General features: G+C 40.3%; 1 protein-coding gene across 2 annotated transcripts in view; it reads left to right on the forward strand.

The window, feature by feature from the left end:
- Window positions 1–15,237, forward strand: part of PREX2 (phosphatidylinositol-3,4,5-trisphosphate dependent Rac exchange factor 2) — a 302,468-nt gene that overhangs the window by 259,318 nt on the left and 27,913 nt on the right. The window lies entirely within an intron of this gene.

The following is a 15,237-nucleotide window of genomic DNA, read 5'->3' on the forward strand; positions in this document are numbered from 1 at the left end:
TTTACCTTTTCTTCAGTGGTTTGGGTCCTTGTTACTCAATTGTTGTGAGTTAGATGTTTTCTTGGGGTTACCGCTGCCTTCCTACCTCTGGCAAAATCACAGTCTAAAAGCCCACACGATATGCTCTTCCTGAAACTGTAAGGAGGAGTTTTAGATGGGTTCTATTCAGGTGGTTTATCTTATGCATCAGTGCTCTGTTTGGGAAGGCCAGTAGGTACATAAATTCCTACAGCTGTATCAGATTCAAGTCAGGTCCTTCTTCATAATCACTTATTCCTCTTCTGTCACATCTCAGTTTTCACAGAGAAATGAAACCATATAAGTGAAAATAATAGAACAGGATTTAGTCCTCATTGTAATCTGGTAGGCAGAGAGTCTTCTGTCGCCAGTCATAGTCTGTTCTTAGTATGAGGCCAGTTAGATTTTGAGAGAATAGTAGTTGTTGTTTATTCAAACTTACTTGGTACTTAATCCATGCAAAGGACTGCAGTTGGTGCTATTGGCTGGGTAACATCATAAATTGATGATGCTTATGGTACAGACATGAGGCATGAACAACAAACAATTATTAAAGTAAATAATAATGTGACAAAATAAGATAACAAAAATATAATAAAAATAACAAATGACTTAGACTACAAGAAAAAAATAAATGACCTAGGAGAGTTACAGCTAAAAAATAAGAATCAGAAGCAACATATATCTTGGAGATGGTTGGAACTTTCCCTGGAGAAGGTAGTGTTTGAACTGGGTTTTGATGGGTAGAGGTTTTGAAGAGGTAGATAGAAAAAGTTGATTCAAGTCAGTAGGTTTTCATCCGTGAAATTCCATTTGACTTGATATGCCTGAATTATGGATTTCAAGTCCTACACAGCATGTCCTTGCTTATGAAGTGTGGCAAGACTTTGTTTCTCTAAAAGGAGCAATTACACCTGTGTGAGTGACACAATAGACAGAATTGTCCCCTTTATTTTAATTGCTGAGTACTTTGTGCTCTATTGCAAGCTTACTCATGCCCACGCTCAGTCACTCAGTCATATCTGACTCTTTAAAACCCTTTGAACTGTAGCCTGCCAGGCTTCTCTGTCCATGGGATTCTCCAGGCAACACTACTGGAGTGAGTTGTCGTTTCCTCCTCCTGGAGATCTTCCCGAGCCAGGGATCGAACCCACCTCTCCTGCATCTGCCGGCAGATTCTTTACTACTAAATGACCTGGGAAGCATTGCAAGCTTACTAAGAGCTTAGATGAAATATCATTTGCAACTAAATGAGTTCAGCAGAGAAACGCTGTCTCCGATCAGTCATGTTCAATCGTTCTGTTCTCATTCATTCATCCATTTATTTACTTTCCATTCACTCAGTTAATATACATTGACACTAATTATGTGCCAACACTGTTCTAGTTTCTGGTATCAAGCATTGGGAAAAAAAAAAAAAAGGCAAAAACCTCCCTACTGTTATATAATGTAAATCAGGTGGGAGTGAAACAGATGACAAAGTAAATAAATGGTAACATGGTAGGTGACATAAATACAGAAAAGAACAGAAGTCAGAGAGGTGACAGGGGACAAGATGGGATGAGGGGATGTCATCTTCCAAGGAGTAAGTTCTGTTGGGTTGGAGACCTGTGTGAAATGCAAGAGTGAGTCATGCAGATATCTCAGAGAAAGTGCATTCGATTCTAGAGAGCAGAGTGCAAATGTGGGAGTCCGAGTGGGAGCCAGCATGATGTGTTCAAGGAACATAGAGGCCACTGTGGCCTTGACACTCGGTATGTCATCACCATGATTAATGTTCTTACTCTGCACTGGTGTAAGATCATAGTTATCTGAGGACTGTGACAACCAAGGGACATGTCAGGCTTCAAACTACAAGCATATTCTCCTATCTCCACATGAATTTACTGAAAGTTAATGCTTTTAAGTTTGCCATTTAATGCAGTTCCCTGGCGGTTCAGCGGTTAGGACTCTGTGCATCCATTGCAGGAGGCCTGGGTTCGATCCCTGGTTGGGGAACTAAGATCCTTCAAGCCTCATGGTATGGCCAAAAAATTTTTTCTAACTTCCAGAGTTTTTTAAACTCTAGAATTTTTTAATCCTAGAATCATGACCAAATTGTCCAAGTTACTCTCTCATATCTCCCATGAGCAGTTTTAGAGTTTGACGATTGATGAGTAGGAGAAATAGATCGGTGTTCTACAACCATTTTTTAATTACTGTATTCATTGATGGATGTGTTGGAATCACAAGTAACATTGAAATTTCAAAGTTTTTTGGCTTTCTCCATTTCTGCAGTTCGAAATAAATATAGCTTTAGTTAATTCATTTCAGAGAGATTTACTGAGATGTAGGCAAAAATGCTCCATCACAGATGCTGAAATTAAGGTTAAAACTATTTGAAAATAGTACTATTTTATTTTTCTGTTATGCAGAATAATATAGGCATTTAGTAATATCTTTAATCTTTCAGGTAAGGCTATGCTTAGATTTTTCATGGTGATAAAATGTGTGCTGATTTATGTTATGCAAGAATCAGAAATCTTGCATAACTCTGTTACTAAAATACTTCTTCAGTAATTATAATTCAGAAAGCTAGGAAGGAACCCAAGTAGATCCATACCTACCCTAATTATTGAACATGGAGGTTTACCTTGAGGTTCTGACAAAGGGGAGAAATTCAAAATATGAATTAGAATAAATATTACAGACTATTTTTAGCATTTACTTTTAAAATTAAGATGGGAAGTGGTTAACAATATGGCATCCACATTAGATAATCAGTTTCCTGCCTTTTCTGATTTTATTCACCAAGAAAAAGGAATCTAAAATATTTTAAAGTATTGAGTTATAAGCCTGTATTTGATATTAAAGAGAAGAATGTGATTTTTCAGAATGAAAGGGCAGTTTTAATTAGCATTCATATCTAGATGTTTTAACGCCAACCTGAATTAGACGCCTGGATGGCATACCACAGAGAATGAAAGCTGGTTTTTGTTGTTGTTAAGTCACTAAGTTGTGTCCAACTCTCTTCAAACCCCTGGACTGTAGCCCGCCAGGCTCCACTGTCCTTGGGATTTCCCAGGCGAGAATACTGGAGTGGGTTTTCATTTCCTTCTCCAGGGGATCTTCTCAACTCAGAAATTAAACTGAGCCTCCTCCTTGGCAGGTGGATTTTTTACCACTGAGCCACCAGGGAAGCCCTAATGCAAGAAGGAATAGAATTCAGGATGAATTATTAAAATCTTTTCATAGTGTTTGGTCCACCTTTGTTTTTATTAAATTCTCTTTCCCAGGGCAGTCCTTTGTGTGCATTACAATTCTACTGATGAACTTTCCTCCCTACACTCCTCAATCATTCACTTGTGTTAAATACCTCCATTGTTATTGAATATTGAAAGAAGATTGTCTTTTATTAAGATCAGGCTTTTTTTTTTTCCTTTTAAATTGTGTCTGTGATATTAAAAGCTAGTTTGATAAATGGAACTTTTCCAAAGTTTCCATTTCGTTTTCATCTCTTACTCCTTCTATCAAACAACATATATCTGAACATAGTTTTATTAGTACGTATAGTTTTATAAGGGCTTCCCTGGTGGCTCAGTGGTGAAGAATCCACCTGCCAGTGCAGGAGATGTAGGTTCAATTGCTAGGTCAGGAAGATCCCCTGGAAAAGGAAATGGCAACCCACTCAAGTTTTCTTGCTTGAGAAATTCCATGGACAGGGGAGCCTGGCGGGCTACAGGGATTGCAAAGAGACAGACCATGACTGAGCGACTAACACTTTACTCCCCTATTGCTATGTTGCCACTCCCCGCTTCCCTCTTCCCACTGGTAACCAATAGTTTGTTTTCTCTGTCTGTGAGTCTGCTTTAAAGCTCTTTTTTATACCATGCAGTTGCTTGCTGCAGCCCTTCCAACAGCGTGCCAGAGGGTTTCTAAATTTCCCTATTACATCCTTCTGCCGAATCCTTCCATTCATTGTGGTATTTCATTTTGTTTTGCTTCTTTCTCCACATCACTGCTTAATAGCCAACTGTTTTCCTTTAATCATTATATTGACAAATCAGCATATTGCAAAAGTTATAAAACCCAAGCCTGAGCCTTACCACCTCCAAAAACAAAGATTCCACGTCCCTCCCACGATGTTTGTTTATGCTTCCTTCCCCAGTGGCAACAAGTAGGTAGATATTTCCAGAGGCTCCCTGAAAGGTTCAGTTCAGTTCAGTCGCTCAGTCATGTCCGACTCTTTGCGACCCCATGAATCACAGCATGCCAGGCTTCCCTGTCCATCACCAACTCCTGGAGTTCACACAGACTCACGTCCATCAAGTCAGTGATGCCATCCAGTCATCTCATCCTCTGCCGTCCCCTTCTCCTCCTGCCCCCAGTCCCTCCCAGCATCAGAGTCTTTTCCAGTGAGTCAACTCTTCGCATGAGGTGGCCAAAGTACTGGAGTTTCAGCTTTAGCATCAGTCCTTCCAAAGAAATCCCAGGGCTGATCTCCTTCAGAATGGACTGGTTGGATCTCCTTGCAGTCCAAGGGACTCTCAAGAGTCTTCTCCAACACCACAGTTCAAAAGCATCAAATCGTCGACGCTCAGCTTTCTTCACAGTCCAACTCTCATATCCATACACGACCACTGGAAAAACCATAGTCTTCACTAGACGGACCTTTGTTGGCAAAGTAATGTCTCTGCTTTTCAATGTGCTATCTAGGTTGGAAAGGTTAGGTCAAGGAAATTTCTAGTGAGGGCAGGGACTCTGGAATCACAGCGTTTCCCTCTGAGGACTCGTTCCAGGGAGTTTTTGTCCACATCCTCTTTTAATCTAGGGCTTCCCTGGGGGATTAGAGGGTAAAGCGTCCACCTGCAATGCGGGAGACGCAGCTTCATCCCTGAGTCAGGAAGATCCCCTGGAGAAGAAAATGGCAACCCACTCCAGTACTCTTGCCTGGAAAATCCCATGGACAGAGGAGCCTGGGAGGCTGCAGTCCATGGGGTCGCAAAGAGTCGGACATGACTGAGCAACTTAACTTTCCTTTCCTTTCTTTTAATCTATCCATGACAGATTTTCAGTGGTGTAGGAATTTCTGGGATGATCCTGCAGGAAGACAGGTCATTTGAGCCCAGGCCTCACGTCTGACCCACCTGTGATGTCTGAGCAACAAAGCCTTGGAGATCTGTACACATAAATTACCTTTAATCTTCGAGCTTTGTTGTGAAGATGAATCTCTTCCAGGAAACAAGGCCCATCGTTAGCTGAATACTTGGTGTTCAGTCACCAGTCGGGGCTGTGAACAGCAGCATCAGAAGGGGCTGGCTCGCTGTGTCAGGGCTTCACCAGCACCTGCCGCAGCGGCACCATAGCCGCCTTGTTTTGAATCCCACGCAGGTATGAGGAGGAAACAGTCTATGGCAAGGCCTGTTCTCATTATTAAAAAGCACGATGATAATGAGCCAGCTGGCTGCCATTTATGTATTCCAGTGTTGGACTGCTTTTTCTTTTATACATTCTGGAAACTCATTTTAACATATATAACGCTTTAGGAGCTAAAAAACTATATATATGAAAAGGAGTGTATTTCCAAGATGCATTTCTTAGTTGGTTATTTAGAAACTGAGACATAGTTTCACGTTGGATAGTATTGCAGAGGGTGGTTGAATTCTCAGTCATCCGTCTTCCAGCAGAAATGTACAAAACCCATCATGTGACCATAAAATAAAACCCAAAATATGACTCTCAGCATTTTCCAGAAAAATGAAATCCAGGAATTAAAAACAACTAAAGAGAAATGTGTCTTACTAGTTTGGTTAATGAAACAGTTATTTAAAATGAAAATAAACAGTGTAGTGATTCTTAATTCATAGAAACAATCTTTTAAATTCTTTTTTAAGGGAACTATCAATTAACAATTTTAAAAACCACTTTTGTTTGACTTTAAAGAACTCTTTCTTAGCAATATTTTATTCTGTCATCACCATGACATCAAAGGACAAATTGACAAATAGGCCCAGGGTAAGGAATGCAGACTCCTATAAAAGTGGAGCACTCAAGGTAACCTGGCATAGGTGATCAGAGTCCTAACGGAGAAGATGATGAAGCTGCAACAAAAAGCATCAAACACAAGGAGTAGGTTTACTCTGGGGATTTCTGTATGTAGGTTAGATTCTAGGTATGAGAGGGAAAAAGTAAACGATTGCTATAAGCAAATGTAGTTTTAAAGTTGTATCCACTTATTTTTTGTCCAAAAATGCATTGGAAATTTCAGTAATGAGATTAGTGGAAATACTTGAATTTTAAATCTCCAGAAAGGTGGCTAACTAGAACAGAGGAAACTGGTAACTCATGATGCCAGGATCCTGTACGTTCCCAATAAGAAGTCCTAAATTTATGCTCTTATAGTCAGGAATCTGACATATGTTAGTGGAAAGCACTTATTTTGTATCAGGATAGTAGTAGCAATGAGTGATAGTAGCAGTGAGTAGTGATATTTTAAAATTGTCATTAGATACGGCTGCAGTTTAGATTATTTTTCTTTAACAGTTATAATTTGATTATGGCCAATGCAACTTTCCCCATTTGTTAATATCTAGTAAAATCATTAATGAATTAAAGAAAAAAAAGTGAAAATGTAAAATTGTGTACCAATCTTTAGAAGGGAAAAAATAAAATGCTATAATAATGGGGCTCTGGGAGACAGACAAAATATATCTTACTTATGCTATAAGTATACATCTTACTTACTCTGGCAAACTTAAAGGAGCAGAAAATAGAATTATGGGGAGGAGGGGAAAAATGGGGGGACGTTGGTCAAGGGGTACAAAGTTTCAGCTACACAAGATGACTAATTCTGGAGATCTGACATAACAATGTGAATATACTTAATATTGTATTATATTCTTGACATTTGCTAGGATCTTAATGGCACCCCACTCCAGTACTCTTGCCTGGAAAATCCCATGGACGGAGGAGCCTGGTGGGCTGCAGTCCATGGGGTCGCTAGAGTTGGACACGACTGAGCGACTTCACTTTCACTTTTCACTTTCATGCACTGGAGAAGGAAATGGCAACCCACTCCAGTGTTCTTGCCTGGAGAATCCCAGGGACGGGGAAGCCTGGCGGGCTGCCGTCTCTGGGGTCACACAGAGTCGGACACGACTGAAGCGACTTAGCAGCAGCAGCAGCAGCAGTAAGTGCTTTTACCACCAAAAGAGGAAAGAAAAAAAAAAACAACAACAAAGACTATGGTAACAATGTGAGGTGATCAATGCGTTAATTAGCTTAATTGTGAAGAGTATCTTACAGTGTATAGGTATATCAAATCACCAAGTTGTATACTTTAAATTTATATGACATTTGTTAATTATACTTCTGTTGAAAGCTAGGGGAGAAGAAAGAAAAGTAAACCCAGATCTTCAAATTATACTAAATTGTAAAGTAGGCAAATAAAACTCCACAGTTTATGCTAATTTAAGCAACCAGATAAGTAAATTTATTCTCATAGAATTATATCAAATATCTCAAATATGATAGAAGTTTTATTCTTTTACCTTTTTCCATTATCTCTTACTAAAGTTCTTTCCCCCGAAGAGGTGACTAGATTTGCATATGTGTTTTTTTTTCCCGAATTTTTCTTTGCAGTTGATAGAAATCTTAATAAATTAGTACATTAAATTATTCTATTTAAAAATGTTCATCGCTTTCATTAGATTACTGTGAAAGAAGAATAAAACAGTAATTATGAGTCACTTCTTATTGTAGTGGTTTCTAGCTCAGACTGCCAGTAATCATGTGTTGTTGGCTAGGCAAGCTTTAATGTCAATACTTATAAAGTCAGAGCTTATACCTTATTACCTTCTATCATTAAAATTGGAAAATTCTAGGTACATTAAACATATCTTGAGAAAATAATCTAAATACATAATTATAAGTGATATTTCATCGGATTTTGCCAAACCCAATTTTTCTATTTGAAAGTGACAAGTGTAGAATCAACTTTAAATTATAGTGTTAAACAGGGCATGATTCTGCAGATTTTATTTGAAAGAAACTGAAGCTATTGTTTTCCCTAAACCTGCGAAATTATATAAAAAACAAAGTTCCAGTCATTCTCTAAGATGTATTCCTGAGGATTTCATGGCTAGTGGTTTTATAAGTGCTGTAATAACTGTCATAAGCCAAATTTTCTCTCCTCCAGAGGAGAGAAGAAGTATGGGTGTCTCACCAATATAAATGTTTCATTGGCCAGCACTTTCAGAATTGCCTCTTTTTCTGTGTGACCTGGAGCAGGGGAGCAGGTGATGTGGGGGCAGCTGATGGGAGGAAGCAGCAATTTCTGCCTCTATGATGTTAATTTCAAGTGGGCACTAGGTCATCTAATCCTCTGGAGGAATACCGAGAAGTGAGATTTCAATCCTTTTAAGCAGGAAGGATGTAATGTAACACCTGTTGCAGGTTTTAAAGCATGGATAGTGTTTACCAGGTGACAGAAATGGAGGAGGACGTTTCCCTGTAAAGAAATGGTATGAAAATATAATCCTGAGGGGTGTGAAATAGCACAGGAAGGGGCTGAAGGTCACAGTAAAGAGTTTGCTATTTCTGGACAGTGAAATGAGGAGGAAGCCGTCCTGGGAGATGAAAGGAGGAAGAAAGACAGGAATTGGAGCATGGAACGCCCTGCCTACTGAGTTAAGAGTTGGAGACTCCCTTTCAGAGGCTCTAGGAAGCCAGTGAAGGACTTTTAGCAAAAGAATAACATGATTAGATACTTGAAAAATATTTTTAAAATGAAGATCAGTACCATGGTCTGCAATGGGACAAGGAGGGAGGCAGGGAGACAGCCAGGATTTTACAGGACTTCAGTCACATGATGAAGGCCAAAACTAAGGCCTGGGCACAGAGTTAGAAGGGAAAAGATATGTGAAAAGTATGGAACGACAGTACACAGAACTGGACAACTGGTGAGGAGTAGAGAACAGGGGAGAGAGATGCTGACTCTTCCAGCGTAGACTTAAAAAATGCTCAACATGGGAGCTGTAAATTCAGTTTCATCTGGGGCAAAATGAGGACTGCAGCCTGGGAGACAGTACCTCAGATAGCTCTGAGAAGCTGCTCTACAGAAGCTGCGGGGGAGGCTGGTATATATAAGGTTTTGGTGAAGGGGGAATACATGCAACCAAGCACATATTTTTCCAGAAGGTTTCTGCTAGTCATGAAGAACAGTCATCACCATGAAGGATTTCAGTGCTTTTCTAGATATAAGGAGATACACGAATTGGGCTCATAAAATCAGCTTCTGAAAATGTCTAACTATCCGAAGACCTGTCCTGCCAGTTTTTCCTCATAAGCACAGCGTGTCTCATTTCTGCTCTCCACCCTGAACTCCTTTCAAGGGGATGTTGAAAGTCAGCAGCTGCATTGCTGCTGCTGCTGCTAAGTCACATTAGCACATGATTTAATCCTTGTAGAGGTAGATGGCAAGTGCCCATGGCAAGTGCCAATTTGCAGTTAACATTAGCGTGGAAAGACGAAGGGGAGGGAGGCTGCTGTGATGGGGGTGGGGAGGATATGTGTTTGTCATTGAGGGGATTGTGGAGACAGATGTTGCATTAACTATAACATGTTGAGTTTTAGATGTCCATGGTGTACCTGTGTGTGTGTGTGCACAATCATGTCTGACTGTGACCCCAGGGACTGTAGTCCGCCAGGCTCCATTCTGTCCATGGAATTTTCCAGGCAAGAATACTAGAATGGGTTGCCATTTCCTTCTCCAGGGGATCTTCCCAACCCAGGGATTAAACCCGTGTCTCTCGAGTCTCCTGCAGATTCTTTACCACTGTGCTACCTGGGAAGCCGTACCTATATAGGGATGTCCTTTGGTGGTTTCATACTCAGCAAGGACTAAAGTTGTATGTGAGTACAAGTGGGTATAATAACAATAAATAATCAAGTATATATATAATCTCAAAGGGTAATGGAAACACAGTACTAAGAGTTTTCTGGGAACATGCTTCAGGTGTTAGGAGCAGGGAAGAGGTATTCCAGGAACAGGCACAGAAGTGTAATAACAGAAGACTCAGCTGCCTACTGTGGAAGGTGAGGAAAGATCACCAAGGAGTGTGTAAAAAGCATTAAGATTCCTTGATTCTCTACCACCAGTCCCCTGTACACCCAAGAGCCTCAGAATAAACCACTGTAGGATCTACGAGAAAGGAATGAAAAATACTCAAAGTTCTGCTTAGTATCTTGCATAAACAGGTCAAAGAGAAAACAATTATCCTGTCAAAGGTTGGGGGCGACAAATGAAAATCACATACTGGACACCCCTTAAGCATCAGTGTCATCAAAAAACATGCAAGAATTGAGGACAAAAGTCCAGTAGCCAAAACAGATGGACCAGAGAGGGAGTGTTGAGGACCTTTGGGTAGCCTTTGAGCAGCCAGGATTAGGGTCCTCACCTATTCAGTTAAATTCCAAAAATAAAACCAAAACAGAAGTGAAATCTACTGGAGAAAGGGTCCCAGGCTGGATCATTTTAAATGCAGAGAAGCAGGTTCAAACCTGGTGGCTGTGGTCATGAAGGTCCTACCTTACTCACAGATGTTTCATATTCATGTACATCTTCAGCCTAGCAAACACCTCCTACTGCGGCCAAGTGGTCAGCTACCCGTCCCCCAAAGGTCCATAATTGCCTCTGCACTCACCACAGCAATGAACCTGGTCAGAGTAGAACATGCCTTAATGTGCTTGATGAGAAGGGAATGAGGGCTATAGAGTGTGTATGCCTGGCAGTTGATTTTGAAGCCTAGGTTTAAGGATAGACATTGAGAACTTGCTGAGAATGTACTGAAAGTTGCAATAGAAAATTCCTATTATCTTTAATGGGAATTTCATGGCTAATTCTCTGTGCAGTGCTGAAAATGTGCCCTTTAAACACGATTGCTTTTTTGCCTTAAGATATATGGAGTGAGCCAGAGTATTCAATTTGGCTCTGCTTCTGCTGCCAGGATCTCTTTCCAGCTGTTGCCCGCTGCTTCTCCATTCTGTTCAGTGGTTTTCTATGGTGCCACTCTCCGCCTGCCATCTCTCTGCTTTCTTTTCAAATATTCATTAACCCCTTGTCTTTCAGCTCTCAGACTGTGAACCATAGGAGTTGGTACAGAAGATTTCATCAGCACTGCCTATTTGACTAGAGTCAAATAATAATGTTGAATGGGCTTCCCAGGTGGTGCTAGTGGTAAAGAAACTGCCTGCCAATGCAGTAGACGTAAGAGATGCAGATTGGATTCCTGGGTGGGAAGGATCCCATAGAGAGGGCACGGTAACCCACTCCATTATTCTTGCCTGGAGTATCCCATGAACAGGGAAGTCTGACAGGCTACAGTCCACGGGATCGCCTGTGAGTCCTACATGACTGAGCACATGCATGCACATATGTCTGTAACTGTATTATTTATTCTTTAAAACAAATAGCTGTTTGCTTGTTTTTCACATTTAAAAATATTTACTTGTTTCATTAAGAAAAGTGCCTCCTCTGTTATAAGGGAAAAAGGACAGAGGTGTTGGGTTTTTGAAATCCCTGCTGACTGGTGGCAATTTTCTTAAGCTTTTCATTTGTCAGAAACACAGTGCTCAGGGTGACCAAGGTGGGAAGGATCAATAGATCTGCAGTGGGCTTTCCGTATTAATTTTGCAGACCCTCTGCATGTGTTGAACCATACTAGTCACTTCAGGATTGAGCCCTATGTAACATACTGCCTTAACCCTCTGATGTATAGTTCTTCCTTGGTGTGAAGTATAATAAAGAGAAGCAGGGAAAATAACACCCTGAAACATTAAACAATTAGTTTCTTCAATCGGGTGCTTCCTTCTGATTGTCGATAGACTTTTCACAGTGGTGCCCTGTGCTCAGTAGTTTAAAGTAATTAGAAGCTATAATAAATGAGATTCCTGCAGGAATGAACATGCCTTACACAGAACAGTACATTTCATATAGAAAAATACAAATCTGTAGTAGAGAAGGAATGTGATCTTCTTTCAGTTTGTTTTTACTACTTGATTGAGTTACAGTCAATATAATTGTTCAGCAATCTGTGAAGCTACTTCCTTCTTAATCATGAACACATTTCAGTACGAGGAGGTCCACATTCATGGTGAAGTGGTTTGGGCTGGCTGCATTAGTCTCTGCCTGAATGATGCACTGAGCATATAAATGCTGAGACCAAGATTGGGGCTGTTGAATTATGCATCTGGGGAGCTGAGAGTCTCTAAATGCAATGATCTTTGTGATGTGATTTTTGTATAATGGACGCAGTCCTAGATTTTAAATCAGAAAACTGGTTTTGAATCCTGTTACTTGCTGTGTGACCATGATTATATCACCTGGTCTCTTAGAGACTTAGTGGTGTAATGGAAATAATAATTTATTTTTGAAAAAGATGACATGAGAATTAAGTGAGCAATATATGTGAAAGCATTTAGTGAAAGACCTGGCAATAGTGTACACTCAATTGTTTCTGTCTTAATCTCTGTTTCTAATAGCGAACCCATCTTCTCACTGCAGAGATAGACATATGAAATGCAATTGACTAGATCATTTTGTTGTTATTGTTCAGTTGCAAAGTCATGTCTGACGCTGCAACCTCATGGGCTACACACACCAGGCTTCTCTGTCCTCCACTATCTACCAGAGTTTACTCAAATTCATGTCCATTGAGTTGGCGATGCTATCTAACCATCTCATCCTCTGCTGACCCATTCCCCTTTTGCCTTCAGTCTTTCCCAGCATTAGGATCTTTTTCAATGAGTCAGCTCTTTCCATAAGGTGGACAAAGTATCAGAGTTTCAGCTTCAGCATCAGTCCTTCCAATGAATATTCAGGGTTGATTTCCTTTAGGGTTGACTGGTTTGATATCTTTGCTGTCCAAGGGACTCTCAAGAGTTTTCTCCAGCACCATAGTTAGAAAGCAGACTAGATCATACCTACTAAAGTAGGGGAAACCTTGTGTCTAAAACAAAATCAGCGGTTGCTAAGGGAGTAGGTATTACATATTCTCACCACAAAAAAAAAAAAACAAGTAATTAATGTGATATGATACGATGGAGGTATTAGTTAATTCCGCAGTGGTAATCATTTTAAATCATGTAAGTGTATCAAATCAACATATACACCTTTAACCAGCACAATGTTATATGTCAGTTCTCAATAAAGCTGAAAGAATCACAGTGATGAGTCACAATAGCATGACCAGAGGTGTATGAAAATATGAGCTCACACCTCTGATCTTTTAAAAGTGGAATACTCAACACAGTGGATCCTATTACAGCTTATTTTTAGAATCCTCCATTGATAGCTTATAGAAAGTCCTTCAAGAACAGCAGAACGGGATCCCCTTGAATTCAGGGATGGGAAGTCTTCTTCCCTTGAGTCAAAACCAAGAGTATATGTTAAAACAGAGACAAGCATTTAGGACTTGGAAAGAATCAGGCACTAGCATTTGTTTGCAAGTCATTCATGGAGGGAGAGAGTAGCGTTTACGGAGCGTTGCTGTGGGGCATGCTCTGTGCTGCCCCAAACCAGGGATGTAAGACGTCCTTGCTCTCCTGGCACTTAACAGTCTGAGGTCTTGACGAGGGGACCACGTCGGGAAGCCAGTCAGCTGTATTGTGTGGCACCAGTTCTCATACGGACAATAGGAGAAAGAGAGCCAAAAGATTGGTTTTGGTTTTTTTTTTTCATTGAAGTGACTCAAAGAAATAGACACATGCTTTTGAAACTACAGGAGAGATGAGGCATACATCCCGTGTCATTTTGACAATGTAAAAGAACTGATTCTGCTAGGGTCCCAGCCATGTCTTCTGAACCTGGAAAATATTGGTAAATTGTAAATGGACCATTTTGATGAGAGAATAGTAATAATTAATAGAATTGATGTAAGGCTAAAGAATCAATGTAGTACAATGTGTGATTTCCTCGCATTACCAAAACCCATCCAGAGTTGCTCATCAGAAGCCATGGTAGGAGCAGTGGTTCAATCCAGAAAAAGGGAAATGCAAGTCATTTCTGAAGAAAGAAAAGCTATATCAGGTTTAGAAATTCTAAGGGAATCTGAGATTGTTTTTTTACTAAAATTTATTGCCTCTACAATTCAGTTATTACTGTACCAAGTTCATTTAATAAGTGAACATTTCTTGAACAAATAGATGGCCAATGTAGAGTATAAAGAAATTAATTGCATCTTTTAGGAGTGACCTATAATACTGTTGGAACACCTTAGGAATTCATGTAATTTTTTTCAATAATTGTTTATTGAATCCTTACTTAATCCCAGGAAGTATACTAGTTCCAGGAAGGTTGCAATCAATACATGCACTAGTCTGGCCTATTTGTGGTGGAAGTGACAGTAATATTAATGAAAGTTGCTAACATTTGATGAGAATATACTACATGCTATATATATACTTTCCTAAGTATGAGACACGAATTATTTTATGTAATTCTCAAAACAACACTCTGAGGTGCATGCTATCCTTAAAGTCAATTTACAGGTGAGAAAACAGAGTTTTAGAAATTTATGTAATATGCCCAAAGTCACAGAATTATCAGCAAATTCAAGCTCCAACCCTGGGGGTTTGCCTCTTATGCCCATATTCTTCATCCCTACACCTTTCAGAGAAGTATAATAGAGCATGACCAGAGGTATGATATGTGACCCAAACCAGGGCATCAGCGAGGAGCAGCATATGGGAACCATGGAAGGAGGTGACTTCAGGGTACTGTGAACGGTAGAGTTGAAGTGTGGAGTAGAAGTAAGGAAAACCAGAGACCATATTGTGACGATTCTGTGTTTCAGGTTACCAAATGGAAAGCCATTGAAATGTCTGCCTTTTCACCTGCATTTTTAAAAGATCAGCTCCGAAGAATAATGGGAAGAGACAAGATAAAAGGAGTCAGAGTGAGGTTACATCAGTCTAGGCAAGAGATGATACTAGCAGTGCCGCTCAAGTGGAGAGAGTTGAGAGATAGTAAGAAATATGAAGCGGACTTCCCTGGTGGCCCAGTGGGTAAGAATCTGCCTGCCAATTCAGAGGACATGGGTTCGATCCCTGGTCTGGGAAGATCCCACATGCCACAGGGCAGCTAAGCCTGTGAGCCACAGCTGCTGAAGCTAGTGCACCTGGAGTCCATGCTCTGCAACAAGAGAAGCCACCACAGTGAGAAGCCCACTTGCCACAACTAGA

The sequence above is a fragment of the Bos indicus x Bos taurus genome, chromosome 14 (genome assembly GCF_003369695.1).
Source record: "Bos indicus x Bos taurus breed Angus x Brahman F1 hybrid chromosome 14, Bos_hybrid_MaternalHap_v2.0, whole genome shotgun sequence".
Lineage (NCBI taxonomy): Eukaryota > Metazoa > Chordata > Mammalia > Artiodactyla > Bovidae > Bos > Bos indicus x Bos taurus.